Source organism: Rhamphochromis longiceps, linkage group LG3, assembly GCF_057381845.1.
Source record: "Rhamphochromis longiceps isolate RC_006_pf linkage group LG3, R_longiceps_female_GT1.1, whole genome shotgun sequence".
In the NCBI taxonomy this organism is placed as follows: Eukaryota; Metazoa; Chordata; class Actinopteri; order Cichliformes; family Cichlidae; genus Rhamphochromis; species Rhamphochromis longiceps.
The window spans coordinates 65,657,105-65,670,200 of record NC_140559.1 but is presented as its reverse complement, the minus strand read 5'-3'; the positions used below and the strand labels follow the sequence as shown (position 1 = coordinate 65,670,200).

At 58.5% G+C, this 13,096-nt stretch overlaps 5 non-coding genes and 2 pseudogenes across 5 annotated transcripts; all 7 read right to left on the bottom strand.

Annotated features, from left to right (window-relative positions):
- Positions 1 to 758: 758 nt before the first annotated feature.
- Positions 759 to 877, bottom strand: LOC146675776 (5S ribosomal RNA). Its single transcript, XR_014910785.1, has one exon. It is a non-coding gene; the product is annotated as a 5S ribosomal RNA (ribosomal RNA).
- Positions 878 to 2,490: 1,613 nt separating this feature from the next.
- Positions 2,491 to 2,609, bottom strand: LOC146675775 (5S ribosomal RNA). The gene has a single exon (XR_014911086.1). It is a non-coding gene; the product is annotated as a 5S ribosomal RNA (ribosomal RNA).
- A 980-nt stretch (positions 2,610 to 3,589) lies between these two features.
- Positions 3,590 to 3,708, bottom strand: LOC146675774 (5S ribosomal RNA). Its single transcript, XR_014910784.1, has one exon. It is a non-coding gene; the product is annotated as a 5S ribosomal RNA (ribosomal RNA).
- Positions 3,709 to 5,556: 1,848 nt separating this feature from the next.
- On the bottom strand, positions 5,557 to 5,675 carry LOC146675773 (5S ribosomal RNA). The gene has a single exon (XR_014910783.1). It is a non-coding gene; the product is annotated as a 5S ribosomal RNA (ribosomal RNA).
- A 1,613-nt stretch (positions 5,676 to 7,288) lies between these two features.
- Positions 7,289 to 7,407, bottom strand: LOC146675772 (5S ribosomal RNA; annotated as a pseudogene).
- A 2,403-nt stretch (positions 7,408 to 9,810) lies between these two features.
- Positions 9,811 to 9,929, bottom strand: LOC146675771 (5S ribosomal RNA; annotated as a pseudogene).
- Positions 9,930 to 11,111: 1,182 nt separating this feature from the next.
- On the bottom strand, positions 11,112 to 11,230 carry LOC146675770 (5S ribosomal RNA). The gene has a single exon (XR_014910928.1). It is a non-coding gene; the product is annotated as a 5S ribosomal RNA (ribosomal RNA).
- Positions 11,231 to 13,096: the final 1,866 nt, after the last annotated feature.

Here is a 13,096-nt window from a genome sequence, read left to right as displayed (position 1 = left end):
CCACAGGCCCTGGTGTGGTGTAAGTCGCCTCAGCCAGAAGCCACAGGCACTGGTGTGGTGTAAGTGGCCTCAGCCAGTGCCACAGGCCCTGGTGTGGTGTAAGTGGCCTGAGCAAGAGCCACAGGCACTGGTGTGGTGTAAGTGGCCTCAGCCAGCAGCAAAAGGGCCCTGGTGTGGTGTAAGTGGCCTCAGCCAGCAGCCACAGGCCCTGGTGTGGTGTAGGTGGCCTCAGCCAGCAGCCACAGGCCCTGGTGTGGTGTAAGTGGCCTCAGCCAGCAGCCACAGGCCCTGGTGTGGTGTAAGTGGCCTCAGCCAGTGCCACAGGCCCTGGTGTGGTGTAAGTGGCCTGAGCAAGAGCCACAGGCCCTGGTGTGGTGTAAGTGGCCTGAGCAAGAGCCACAGACCCTGGTGTGGTGTAATTGGCCTCAATAGCAACTAATGCCCTGGTGTGGTGTAGGTGGCCTCAGCCAGCAGCCACAGGCCCTGGTGTGGTGTAAGTGGCCTCAGCCAGCAGCCACAGGCCCTGGTGTGGTGTAAGTGGCCTCAGCCAGAGCCACAGGCCCTGATGTGGTGTAAGTGGCCCCAGCCGGTCACTCAGGCCCTTGTGTGGTGTAGGTTGCATCAGCTAGCAGCACAAGACATTGGAAAAGAGCCAAAAGCAGTGTCGTTAATGTGCCCTCATTAATGGGCAGCTGCTTTTGGTCTTTTAATACACCCCTTCTCTGGATCAAAAGCGGTTCAATGACATGAAAATTAAAGGCTTACAGCACCAGGTATTCCCAGGCAGTCTCCCATCCAAGTACTAACCAAGCCCAGCCCTGCTTAGCTTCCGAGATCAGACGAGGTCAGGCGTGCTCAGGGTGGTATGGCCGTAAGCTGCTGGCTCCAGCACAATGTCTCAATTTATGGATTCAAGTGATTAGGTGGCAAGTACCTGAAGTTACGAAGACAATCCTATAACCATATCTGCATGTTTGCATAATACCCTAACCCAAAGGCTCAGTTTGGCATTTATCCAACAGCACAGGCCCTGGATTGTTGAAGATGGCCTCAGGAACCAGCACAGGGCCTGGTGTGTTGTACATGGCCACAGCAAGCAGCACAGGGCCTGGTTTGGTGAAGATGGCCTCGGCCAGAAGCGCAGGACCTGGTGTGATGTGAGTGGCCTGAGCAAGAGCAACAGGCCTTGGTGTGGTGTAAGTGGCCTCAGCCAGCAGCCACAGGCCCTGGTGTGGTGTAAGTCGCCTCAGCCAGAAGCCACAGGCACTGGTGTGGTGTAAGTGGCCTCAGCCAGCAGCAAAAGGGCCCTGGTGTGGTGTAAGTGGCCTCAGCCAGCAGCCACAGGCCCTGGTGTGGTGTAGGTGGCCTCAGCCAGCAGCCACAAGCCCTGGTGTGGTGTAATTGGCCTCAGCCAGCAGCCACAGGCCCTGGTGTGGTGTAAGTGGCCTCAGCCAGCAGCCACAGGCCCTGGTGTGGTGTAAGTGGCCTCAGCCAGCAGCCACAGGCCCTGGTGTGGTCTAAGTGGCCTCGGCCAGTGCCACAGGCCCTGGTGTGGTGTAAGTGGCCTCAGCCAGTGCCACAGGCCCTGGTGTGGTGTAAGTGGCCTGAGCAAGAGCCACAGGCAATGGTGTGGTGTAAGTGGCCTGAGCAAGAGCCACAGGCCCTGGTGTGGTGTAAGTGGCCTCAGCCAGCAGTCACAGGCCCTGGTGTGGTGTAAGTGGACTGAGCAAGTGCCACAGGCCCTGGTGTGGTGTAAGCGGCCTAAGCCAGAGCCACAGGCCCTGGTGTGGTGTAAGTGGCCTCAATAGCAAATAAGGCCCTGGTGTGGTGTAAGTGGCCTGAGCAAGAACCACAGGGCCTGGTTTGGTGAAGATGGCCTCGGCCAGAAGCGCAGGGCCTGGTGTGATGTGAGTGGCCTGAGCAAGAGCCACAGGCCCTGGTGTGGTGTAAGTGGCCTCAGCCAGCAGCCACAGGCCCTGGTGTGGTGTAAGTCGCCTCAGCCAGAAGCCACAGGCACTGGTGTGGTGTAAGTGGCCTCAGCCAGCAGCAAAAGGGCCCTGGTGTGGTGTAAGACGCCTCAGCCAGCAGCCACAGGCCCTGGTGTGGTGTAGGTGGCCTCAGCCAGCAGCCACAGGCCCTGGTGTGGTGTAAGTGGCCTCAATAGCAACTAAGGCCCTGGTGTGGTGTAAGTGGCTTCAGCCAGCAGCCACAGGCCCTGGTGTGGTGTAAGTCGCCTCAGCCAGCAGCCACAGGCCCTGGTGTGGTGTAAGTGGCCTCAGCCAGAGCCACAGGCCCTGATGTGGTGTAAGTGGCCCCAGCCGGTCACTCAGGCCCTTGTGTGGTGTAGGTTGCATCAGCTAGCAGCACAAGACATTGGAAAAGAGCCAAAAGCAATGTCGTTAATGTGCCCTCATTAATGGGCAGATGCTTTTGGTCTTTTAATACACCCCTTCTCTGGATCAAAAGCGGTTCAATGACATGAAAATTAAAGGCTTACAGCACCAGGTATTCCCAGGCAGTCTCCCATCCTAGTACTACCCAAGCCCAGCCCTGCTTAGCTTCCGAGATCAGACGAGGTCGGGCGTGCTCAGGGTGGTATGGCCGTAAGCTGCTGGCTCCAGCACAATGTCTCAATTTATGGATTCAAGTGATTAGGTGGCAAGTACCTGAAGTTACGAAGACAATCCTATAACCATACCTGCATGTTTGCATAATACCCTAACCCAAAGGCTCAGTTTGGCATTTATCCAACAGCACAGGCCCTGGATTGTTGAAGATGGCCTCAGGAACCAGCACAGGGCCTGGTGTGTTGTACATGGCCACAGCAAGCAGCACAGGGCCTGGTTTGGTGAAGATGGCCTCGGCCAGAAGCGCAGGGCCTGGTGTGATGTGAGTGGCCTGAGCAAGAGCCACAGGCCCTGGTGTGGTGTAAGTCGCCTCAGCCAGAAGCCACAGGCACTGGTGTGGTGTAAGTGGCCTCAGCCAGCAGCAAAAGGGCCCTGGTGTGGTGTAAGTGGCCTCAGCCAGCAGCCACAGGCCCTGGTGTGGTGTAGGTGGCCTCAGCCAGCAGCCACAGGCCCTGGTGTGGTGTAAGTGGCCTCAGCCAGCAGCCACAGGCCCTGGTGTGGTGTAAGTGGCCTCAGCCAGTGCCACAGGCCCTGGTGTGGTGTAAGTGGCCTGAGCAAGAGCCACAGGCCCTGGTGTGGTGTAAGTGGCCTGAGCAAGAGCCACAGACCCTGGTGTGGTGTAATTGGCCTCAATAGCAACTAATGCCCTGGTGTGGTGTAGGTGGCCTCAGCCAGCAGCCACAGGCCCTGGTGTGGTGTAAGTGGCCTCAGCCAGCAGCCACAGGCCCTGGTGTGGTGTAAGTGGCCTCAGCCAGAGCCACAGGCCCTGATGTGGTGTAAGTGGCCCCAGCCGGTCACTCAGGCCCTTGTGTGGTGTAGGTTGCATCAGCTAGCAGCACAAGACATTGGAAAAGAGCCAAAAGCAGTGTCGTTAATGTGCCCTCATTAATGGGCAGCTGCTTTTGGTCTTTTAATACACCCCTTCTCTGGATCAAAAGCGGTTCAATGACATGAAAATTAAAGGCTTACAGCACCAGGTATTCCCAGGCAGTCTCCCATCCAAGTACTAACCAAGCCCAGCCCTGCTTAGCTTCCGAGATCAGACGAGGTCAGGCGTGCTCAGGGTGGTATGGCCGTAAGCTGCTGGCTCCAGCACAATGTCTCAATTTATGGATTCAAGTGATTAGGTGGCAAGTACCTGAAGTTACGAAGACAATCCTATAACCATATCTGCATGTTTGCATAATACCCTAACCCAAAGGCTCAGTTTGGCATTTATCCAACAGCACAGGCCCTGGATTGTTGAAGATGGCCTCAGGAACCAGCACAGGGCCTGGTGTGTTGTACATGGCCACAGCAAGCAGCACAGGGCCTGGTTTGGTGAAGATGGCCTCGGCCAGAAGCGCAGGACCTGGTGTGATGTGAGTGGCCTGAGCAAGAGCAACAGGCCTTGGTGTGGTGTAAGTGGCCTCAGCCAGCAGCCACAGGCCCTGGTGTGGTGTAAGTCGCCTCAGCCAGAAGCCACAGGCACTGGTGTGGTGTAAGTGGCCTCAGCCAGCAGCAAAAGGGCCCTGGTGTGGTGTAAGTGGCCTCAGCCAGCAGCCACAGGCCCTGGTGTGGTGTAGGTGGCCTCAGCCAGCAGCCACAAGCCCTGGTGTGGTGTAATTGGCCTCAGCCAGCAGCCACAGGCCCTGGTGTGGTGTAAGTGGCCTCAGCCAGCAGCCACAGGCCCTGGTGTGGTGTAAGTGGCCTCAGCCAGCAGCCACAGGCCCTGGTGTGGTCTAAGTGGCCTCGGCCAGTGCCACAGGCCCTGGTGTGGTGTAAGTGGCCTCAGCCAGTGCCACAGGCCCTGGTGTGGTGTAAGTGGCCTGAGCAAGAGCCACAGGCAATGGTGTGGTGTAAGTGGCCTGAGCAAGAGCCACAGGCCCTGGTGTGGTGTAAGTGGCCTCAGCCAGCAGTCACAGGCCCTGGTGTGGTGTAAGTGGACTGAGCAAGTGCCACAGGCCCTGGTGTGGTGTAAGCGGCCTAAGCCAGAGCCACAGGCCCTGGTGTGGTGTAAGTGGCCTCAATAGCAAATAAGGCCCTGGTGTGGTGTAAGTGGCCTGAGCAAGAACCACAGGGCCTGGTTTGGTGAAGATGGCCTCGGCCAGAAGCGCAGGGCCTGGTGTGATGTGAGTGGCCTGAGCAAGAGCCACAGGCCCTGGTGTGGTGTAAGTGGCCTCAGCCAGCAGCCACAGGCCCTGGTGTGGTGTAAGTCGCCTCAGCCAGAAGCCACAGGCACTGGTGTGGTGTAAGTGGCCTCAGCCAGTGCCACAGGCCCTGGTGTGGTGTAAGTGGCCTGAGCAAGAGCCACAGGCACTGGTGTGGTGTAAGTGGCCTCAGCCAGCAGCAAAAGGGCCCTGGTGTGGTGTAAGTGGCCTCAGCCAGCAGCCACAGGCCCTGGTGTGGTGTAGGTGGCCTCAGCCAGCAGCCACAGGCCCTGGTGTGGTGTAAGTGGCCTCAGCCAGCAGCCACAGGCCCTGGTGTGGTGTAAGTGGCCTCAGCCAGTGCCACAGGCCCTGGTGTGGTGTAAGTGGCCTGAGCAAGAGCCACAGGCCCTGGTGTGGTGTAAGTGGCCTGAGCAAGAGCCACAGACCCTGGTGTGGTGTAATTGGCCTCAATAGCAACTAATGCCCTGGTGTGGTGTAGGTGGCCTCAGCCAGCAGCCACAGGCCCTGGTGTGGTGTAAGTGGCCTCAGCCAGCAGCCACAGGCCCTGGTGTGGTGTAAGTGGCCTCAGCCAGAGCCACAGGCCCTGATGTGGTGTAAGTGGCCCCAGCCGGTCACTCAGGCCCTTGTGTGGTGTAGGTTGCATCAGCTAGCAGCACAAGACATTGGAAAAGAGCCAAAAGCAGTGTCGTTAATGTGCCCTCATTAATGGGCAGCTGCTTTTCGTCTTTTAATACACCCCTTCTCTGGATCAAAAGCGGTTCAATGACATGAAAATTAAAGGCTTACAGCACCAGGTATTCCCAGGCAGTCTCCCATCCAAGTACTAACCAAGCCCAGCCCTGCTTAGCTTCCGAGATCAGACGAGGTCAGGCGTGCTCAGGGTGGTATGGCCGTAAGCTGCTGGCTCCAGCACAATGTCTCAATTTATGGATTCAAGTGATTAGGTGGCAAGTACCTGAAGTTACGAAGACAATCCTATAACCATATCTGCATGTTTGCATAATACCCTAACCCAAAGGCTCAGTTTGGCATTTATCCAACAGCACAGGCCCTGGATTGTTGAAGATGGCCTCAGGAACCAGCACAGGGCCTGGTGTGTTGTACATGGCCACAGCAAGCAGCACAGGGCCTGGTTTGGTGAAGATGGCCTCGGCCAGAAGCGCAGGACCTGGTGTGATGTGAGTGGCCTGAGCAAGAGCAACAGGCCTTGGTGTGGTGTAAGTGGCCTCAGCCAGCAGCCACAGGCCCTGGTGTGGTGTAAGTCGCCTCAGCCAGAAGCCACAGGCACTGGTGTGGTGTAAGTGGCCTCAGCCAGCAGCAAAAGGGCCCTGGTGTGGTGTAAGTGGCCTCAGCCAGCAGCCACAGGCCCTGGTGTGGTGTAGGTGGCCTCAGCCAGCAGCCACAAGCCCTGGTGTGGTGTAATTGGCCTCAGCCAGCAGCCACAGGCCCTGGTGTGGTGTAAGTGGCCTCAGCCAGCAGCCACAGGCCCTGGTGTGGTGTAAGTGGCCTCAGCCAGCAGCCACAGGCCCTGGTGTGGTCTAAGTGGCCTCGGCCAGTGCCACAGGCCCTGGTGTGGTGTAAGTGGCCTCAGCCAGTGCCACAGGCCCTGGTGTGGTGTAAGTGGCCTGAGCAAGAGCCACAGGCAATGGTGTGGTGTAAGTGGCCTGAGCAAGAGCCACAGGCCCTGGTGTGGTGTAAGTGGCCTCAGCCAGCAGTCACAGGCCCTGGTGTGGTGTAAGTGGACTGAGCAAGTGCCACAGGCCCTGGTGTGGTGTAAGCGGCCTAAGCCAGAGCCACAGGCCCTGGTGTGGTGTAAGTGGCCTCAATAGCAAATAAGGCCCTGGTGTGGTGTAAGTGGCCTGAGCAAGAACCACAGGGCCTGGTTTGGTGAAGATGGCCTCGGCCAGAAGCGCAGGGCCTGGTGTGATGTGAGTGGCCTGAGCAAGAGCCACAGGCCCTGGTGTGGTGTAAGTGGCCTCAGCCAGCAGCCACAGGCCCTGGTGTGGTGTAAGTCGCCTCAGCCAGAAGCCACAGGCACTGGTGTGGTGTAAGTGGCCTCAGCCAGCAGCAAAAGGGCCCTGGTGTGGTGTAAGACGCCTCAGCCAGCAGCCACAGGCCCTGGTGTGGTGTAGGTGGCCTCAGCCAGCAGCCACAGGCCCTGGTGTGGTGTAAGTGGCCTCAATAGCAACTAAGGCCCTGGTGTGGTGTAAGTGGCTTCAGCCAGCAGCCACAGGCTCTGGTGTGGTGTAACTGGCCTCAGCCAGCAGCCACAGGCCCTGGTGTGGTGTAAGTGGCCTCAGCCAGAGCCACAGGCCCTGATGTGGTGTAAGTGGCCCCAGCCGGTCACTCAGGCCCTGGTGTGGTGTAGGTGGCATCAGCTAGCAGCACAAGACATTGGAAAAGAGCCAAAAGCAGTGTCGTTAATGTGCCCTCATTAATGGGCAGCTGCTTTTGGTCTTTTAATACACCCCTTCTCTGGATCAAAAGCGGTTCAATGACATGAAAATGAAAGGCTTACAGCACCAGGTATTCCCAGGCAGTCTCCCATCCAACTACTAACCAAGCCCAGGCCTGCTTAGCTTCCGAGATCAGACGAGGTCGGGCGTGCTCAGGGTGGTATGGCCGTAAGCTGCTGGCTCCAGCACAATGTCTCACTTTATGGATTCAAGTGATTAGGTGGCAAGTACCTGAAGTTACGAAGACAATCCTATAACCATACCTGCATGTTTGCATAATACCCTAACCCAAAGGCTCAGTTTGGCATTTATCCAACAGCACAGGCCCTGGATTGTTGAAGATGGCCTCAGGAACCAGCACAGGGCCTGGTGTGTTGTACATGGCCACAGCAAGCAGCACAGGGCCTGGTTTGGTGAAGATGGCCTCGGCCAGAAGCGCAGGGCCTGGTGTGATGTGAGTGGCCTGAGCAAGAGCCACAGGCCTTGGTGTGGTGTAAGTGGCCTCAGCCAGCAGCCACAGGCCCTGGTGTGGTGTAAGTCGCCTCAGCCAGAAGCCACAGGCACTGGTGTGGTGTAAGTGGCCTCAGCCAGCAGCAAAAGGGCCCTGGTGTGGTGTAAGTGGCCTCAGCCAGCAGCCACAGGCCCTGGTGTGGTGTAGGTGGCCTCAGCCAGCAGCCACAGGCCCTGGTGTGGTGTAAGTGGCCTCAGCCAGCAGCCACAGGCCCTGGTGTGGTGTAGGTGGCCTCAGCCAGCAGCCACAGGCCCTGGTGTGGTGTAAGTGGCCTCAGCCAGAAGCCACAGGCACTGGTGTGGTGTAAGTGGCCTCAGCCAGCAGCCACAGGCCCTGGTGTGGTGTAAGTGGCCTCAGCCAGTGCCACAGGCCCTGGTGTGGTGTAAGTGGCCTGAGCAAGAGCCACAGGCCCTGGTGTGGTGTAAGTGGCCTGAGCAAGAGCCACAGGCCCTGGTGTGGTGTAAGTGGCCTCAGCCAGCAGCCACAGGCCCTGGTGTGGTGTAAGTGGCCTGAGCAAGTGCCACAGGCCCTGGTGTGGTGTAAGTGGCCTAAGCCAGAGCCACAGGCCCTGGTGTGGTGTAAGTGGCCTCAATAGCAAATAAGGCCCTGGTGTGGTGTAAGTGGCCTGAGCAAGAACCACAGGGCCTGGTTTGGTGAAGATGGCCTCGGCCAGAAGCGCAGGGCCTGGTGTAATGTGAGTGGCCTGAGCAAGAGCCACAGGCCCTGGTGTGGTGTAAGTGGCCTCAGCCAGCAGCCACAGGCCCTGGTGTGGTGTAAGTCGCCTCAGCCAGAATCCACAGCCACTGGTGTGGTGTAAGTCGCCTCAGCCAGCAGCCACAGGCCCTGGTGTGGTGTAGGTGGCCTCAGCCAGCAGCCACAGGCCCTGGTGTGGTGTAAGTGGCCTCAATAGCAACTAAGGCCCTGGTGTGGTGTAAGTGGCTTCAGCCAGCAGCCACAGGCTCTGGTGTGGTGTAACTGGCCTCAGCCAGCAGCCACAGGCCCTGGTGTGGTGTAAGTGGCCTCAGCCAGCAGCCACAGGCCCTGGTGTGGTGTAAGTGGCCTCAGCCAGTGCCACAGGCCCTGGTGTGGTATAAGTGGCCTGAGCAAGAGCCACAGACCCTGGTGTGGTGTAATTGGCCTCAGCCAGCAGCCACAGGCCCTGGTGTGGTGTAAGTGGCCTCAGCCAGCAGCAAAAGGGCCCTGGTGTGGTGTAAGTGGCCTCAGCCAGCAGCCACAGGCCCTGGTGTGGTGTAGGTGGCCTCAGCCAGCAGCCACAGGCCATGGTGTGGTGTAAGTGGCCTCAGCCAGCAGCCACAGGCACTGGTGTGGTGTAAGTGGCCTCAGCCAGCAGCCACAGGCCCTGGTGTGGTGTAAGTGGCCTCAGCCAGTGCCACAGGCCCTGGTGTGGTGTAAGTGGCCTGAGCAAGAGCCACAGGCCCTGGTGTGGTGTAATTGGCCTCAATAGCAACTAATGCCCTGGTGTGGTGTAGGTGGCCTCAGCCAGCAGCCACAGGCCCTGGTGTGTTGTAAGTCGCCTCAGCCAGCAGCCACAGGCCCTGGTGTGGTGTAGGTGGCATCAGCCAGCAGCCACAGGCCCTGGTGTGGTGTAAGTGGCCTCAGCCAGTGCCACAGGCCCTGGTGTGGTGTAAGTGGCCTGAGCAAGAGCCACAGGCCCTGGTGTGGTGTAAGTGGCCTGAGCAAGAGCCACAGACCCTGGTGTGGTGTAATTGGCCTCAATAGCAACTAATGCCCTGGTGTGGTGTAGGTGGCCTCAGCCAGCAGCCACAGGCCCTGGTGTGGTGTAAGTGGCCTCAGCCAGCAGCCACAGGCCCTGGTGTGGTGTAAGTGGCCTCAGCCAGAGCCACAGGCCCTGATGTGGTGTAAGTGGCCCCAGCCGGTCACTCAGGCCCTTGTGTGGTGTAGGTTGCATCAGCTAGCAGCACAAGACATTGGAAAAGAGCCAAAAGCAATGTCGTTAATGTGCCCTCATTAATGGGCAGATGCTTTTTGTCTTTTAATACACCCCTTCTCTGGATCAAAAGCGGTTCAATGACATGAAAATGAGAGGCTTACAGAACCAGGTATTCCCAGGCAGTCTCCCATCCAAGTACTAACCAAGCCCAGCCCTGCTTAGCTTCCGAGATCAAACGAGGTCGGGCGTGCTCAGGGTGGTATGGCCGTAAGCTGCTAGCTCCAGCACAATGTCTCAATTTATGGATTCAAGTGATTAGGTGGCAAGTACCTGAAGTTACGAAGACAATCCTATAACCATACCTGCATGTTTGCATAATACCCTAACCCAAAGGCTCAGTTTGGCATTTATCCAACAGCACAGGCCCTGGATTGTTGAAGATGGCCTCAGGAACCAGCACAGGGCCTGGTGTGTTGTACATGGCCTCAGCCAGCAGCAAAAGGGCCCTGGTGTGGTGTAAGTGGCCTCAGCCAGCAGCCACAGGCCCTGGTGTGGTGTAGGTGGCCTAAGCCAGCAGCCACAGGCCCTGGTGTGGTGTAAGTGGCCTCAGCCAGCAGCCACAGGCCCTGGTGTGGTGTAAGTGGCCTCAGCCAGTGCCACAGGCCCTGGTGTGGTGTAAGTGGCCTGAGCAAGAGCCACAGACCCTGGTGTGGTGTAATTGGCCTCAGCCAGCAGCCACAGGCCCTGGTGTGGTGTAAGTCGCCTCAGCTAGAAGACACAGGCACTGGTGTGGTGTAAGTGGCCTCAGCCAGCAGCAAAAGGGCCCTGGTGTGGTGTAAGTCGCCTCAGCCAGCAGCCACAGGCCCTGGTGTGGTGTAGGTGGCCTCAGCCAGCAGCCACAGGCCCTGGTGTGGTGTAAGTGGCCTCAGCCAGCAGCCACAGGCCCTGGTGTGGTGTAAGTGGCCTCAGCCAGCAGCCACAGGCCCTGGTGTGGTGTAAGTGGCCTCAGCCAGTGCCACAGGCCCTGGTGTGGTGTAAGTGGCCTGAGCAAGAGCCACAGGCCCTGGTGTGGTGTAAGTGGCCTGAGCAAGAGCCACAGACCCTGGTGTGGTGTAATTGGCCTCAATAGCAACTAATGCCCTGGTGTGGTGTAGGTGGCCTCAGCCAGCAGCCACAGGCCCTGGTGTGGTGTAAGTGGCCTCAGCCAGCAGCCACAGGCCCTGGTGTGGTGTAAGTGGCCTCAGCCAGAGCCACAGGCCCTGATGTGGTGTAAGTGGCCCCAGCCGGTCACTCAGGCCCTTGTGTGGTGTAGGTTGCATCAGCTAGCAGCACAAGACATTGGAAAAAAGCCAAAAGCAGTGTCGTTAATGTGCCCTCATTAATGGGCAGATGCTTTTGGTCTTTTAATACACCCCTTCTCTGGATCAAAAGCGGTTCAATGACATGAAAATGAAAGGCTTACAGCACCAGGTATTCCCAGGCAGTCTCCCATCCAAGTACTAACCAAGCCCAGCCCTGCTTAGCTTCCGAGATCAGACGAGGTCGGGCGTGCTCAGGGTGGTATGGCCGTAAGCTGCTGGCTCCAGCACAATGTCTCAATTTATGGATTCAAGTGATTAGGTGGCAAGTACCTGAAGTTACGAAGACAATCCTATAACCATACCTGCATGTTTGCATAATACCCTAACCCAAAGGCTCAGTTTGGCATTTATCCAACAGCACAGGCCCTGGATTGTTGAAGATGGCCTCAGGAACCAGCACAGGGCCTGGTGTGTTGTACATGGCCACAGCAAGCAGCACAGGGCCTGGTTTGGTGAAGATGGCCTCGGCCAGAAGCGCAGGGCCTGGTGTGATGTGAGTGGCCTGAGCAAGAGCAACAGGCCTTGGTGTGGTGTAAGTGGCCTCAGCCAGCAGCCACAGGCCCTGGTGTGGTGTAAGTCGCCTCAGCCAGAAGCCACAGGCACTGGTGTGGTGTAAGTGGCCTCAGCCAGCAGCAAAAGGGCCCTGGTGTGGTGTAAGTGGCCTCAGCCAGCAGCCACAGGCCCTGGTGTGGTGTAGGTGGCCTAAGCCAGCAGCCACAGGCCCTGGTGTGGTGTAAGTGGCCTCATCCAGCAGCCACAGGCCCTGGTGTGGTGTAAGTGGCCTCAGCCAGTGCCACAGGCCCTGGTGTGGTGTAAGTGGCCTGAGCAAGAGCCACAGACCCTGGTGTGGTGTAATTGGCCTCAGCCAGCAGCCACAGGCCCTGGTGTGGTGTAAGTGGCCTCAGCCAGCAGCAAAAGGGCCCTGGTGTGGTGTAAGTCGCCTCAGCCAGCAGCCACAGGCCCTGGTGTGGTGTAGGTGGCCTCAGCCAGCAGCCAAAGGCCCTGGTGTGGTGTAAGTGGCCTCAATAGCAACTAAGGCCCTGGTGAGGTGTAAGTGGCTTCAGCCAGCAGCCACAGGCTCTGGTGTGGTGTAACTGGCCTCAGCCAGCAGCCACAGGCCCTGGTGTGGTGTAAGTGGCCTCAGCCAGCAGCCACAGGCCCTGGTGTGGTGTAAGTGGCCTCAGCCAGTGCCACAGGCCCTGGTGTGGTGTAAGTGGCCTGAGCAAGAGCCACAGACCCTGGTGTGGTGTAATTGGCCTCAGCCAGCAGCCACAGGCCCTGGTGTGGTGTAAGTGGCCTCAGCCAGCAGCAAAAGGGCCCTGGTGTGGTGTAAGTCGCCTCAGCCAGCAGCCACAGGCCCTGGTGTGGTGTAGGTGGCCTCAGCCAGCAGCCACAGGCCCTGGTGTGGTGTAAGTGGCCTCAGCCAGTGCCACAGGCCCTGGTGTGGTGTAAGTGGCCTGAGCAAGAGCCACAGACCCTGGTGTGGTGTAATTGGCCTCAGCCAGCAGCCACAGGCCCTGGTGTGGTGTAAGTCGCCTCAGCCAGAAGCCACAGGCACTGGTGTGGTGTAAGTGGCCTCAGCCAGCAGCAAAAGGGCCCTGGTGTGGTGTAAGTCGCCTCAGCCAGCAGCCACAGGCCCTGGTGTGGTGTAAGTGGCCTCAGCCAGCAGCCACAGGCCCTGGTGTGGTGTAAGTGGCCTCAGCCAGCAGCCACAGGCCCTGGTGTGGTGTAAGTGGCCTCAGCCAGTGCCACAGGCCCTGGTGTGGTGTAAGTGGCCTGAGCAAGAGCCACAGGCCCTGGTGTGGTGTAAGTGGCCTGAGCAAGAGCCACAGACCCTGGTGTGGTGTAATTGGCCTCAATAGCAACTAATGCCCTGGTGTGGTGTAGGTGGCCTCAGCCAGCAGCCACAGGCCCTGGTGTGGTGTAAGTGGCCTCAGCCAGCAGCCACAGGCCCTGGTGTGGTGTAAGTGGCCTCAGCCAGTGCCACAGGCCCTGGTGTGGTGTAAGTGGCCTGAGCAAGAGCCACAGGCCCTGGTGTGGTGTAATTGGCCTCAATAGCAACTAATGCCCTGGTGTGGT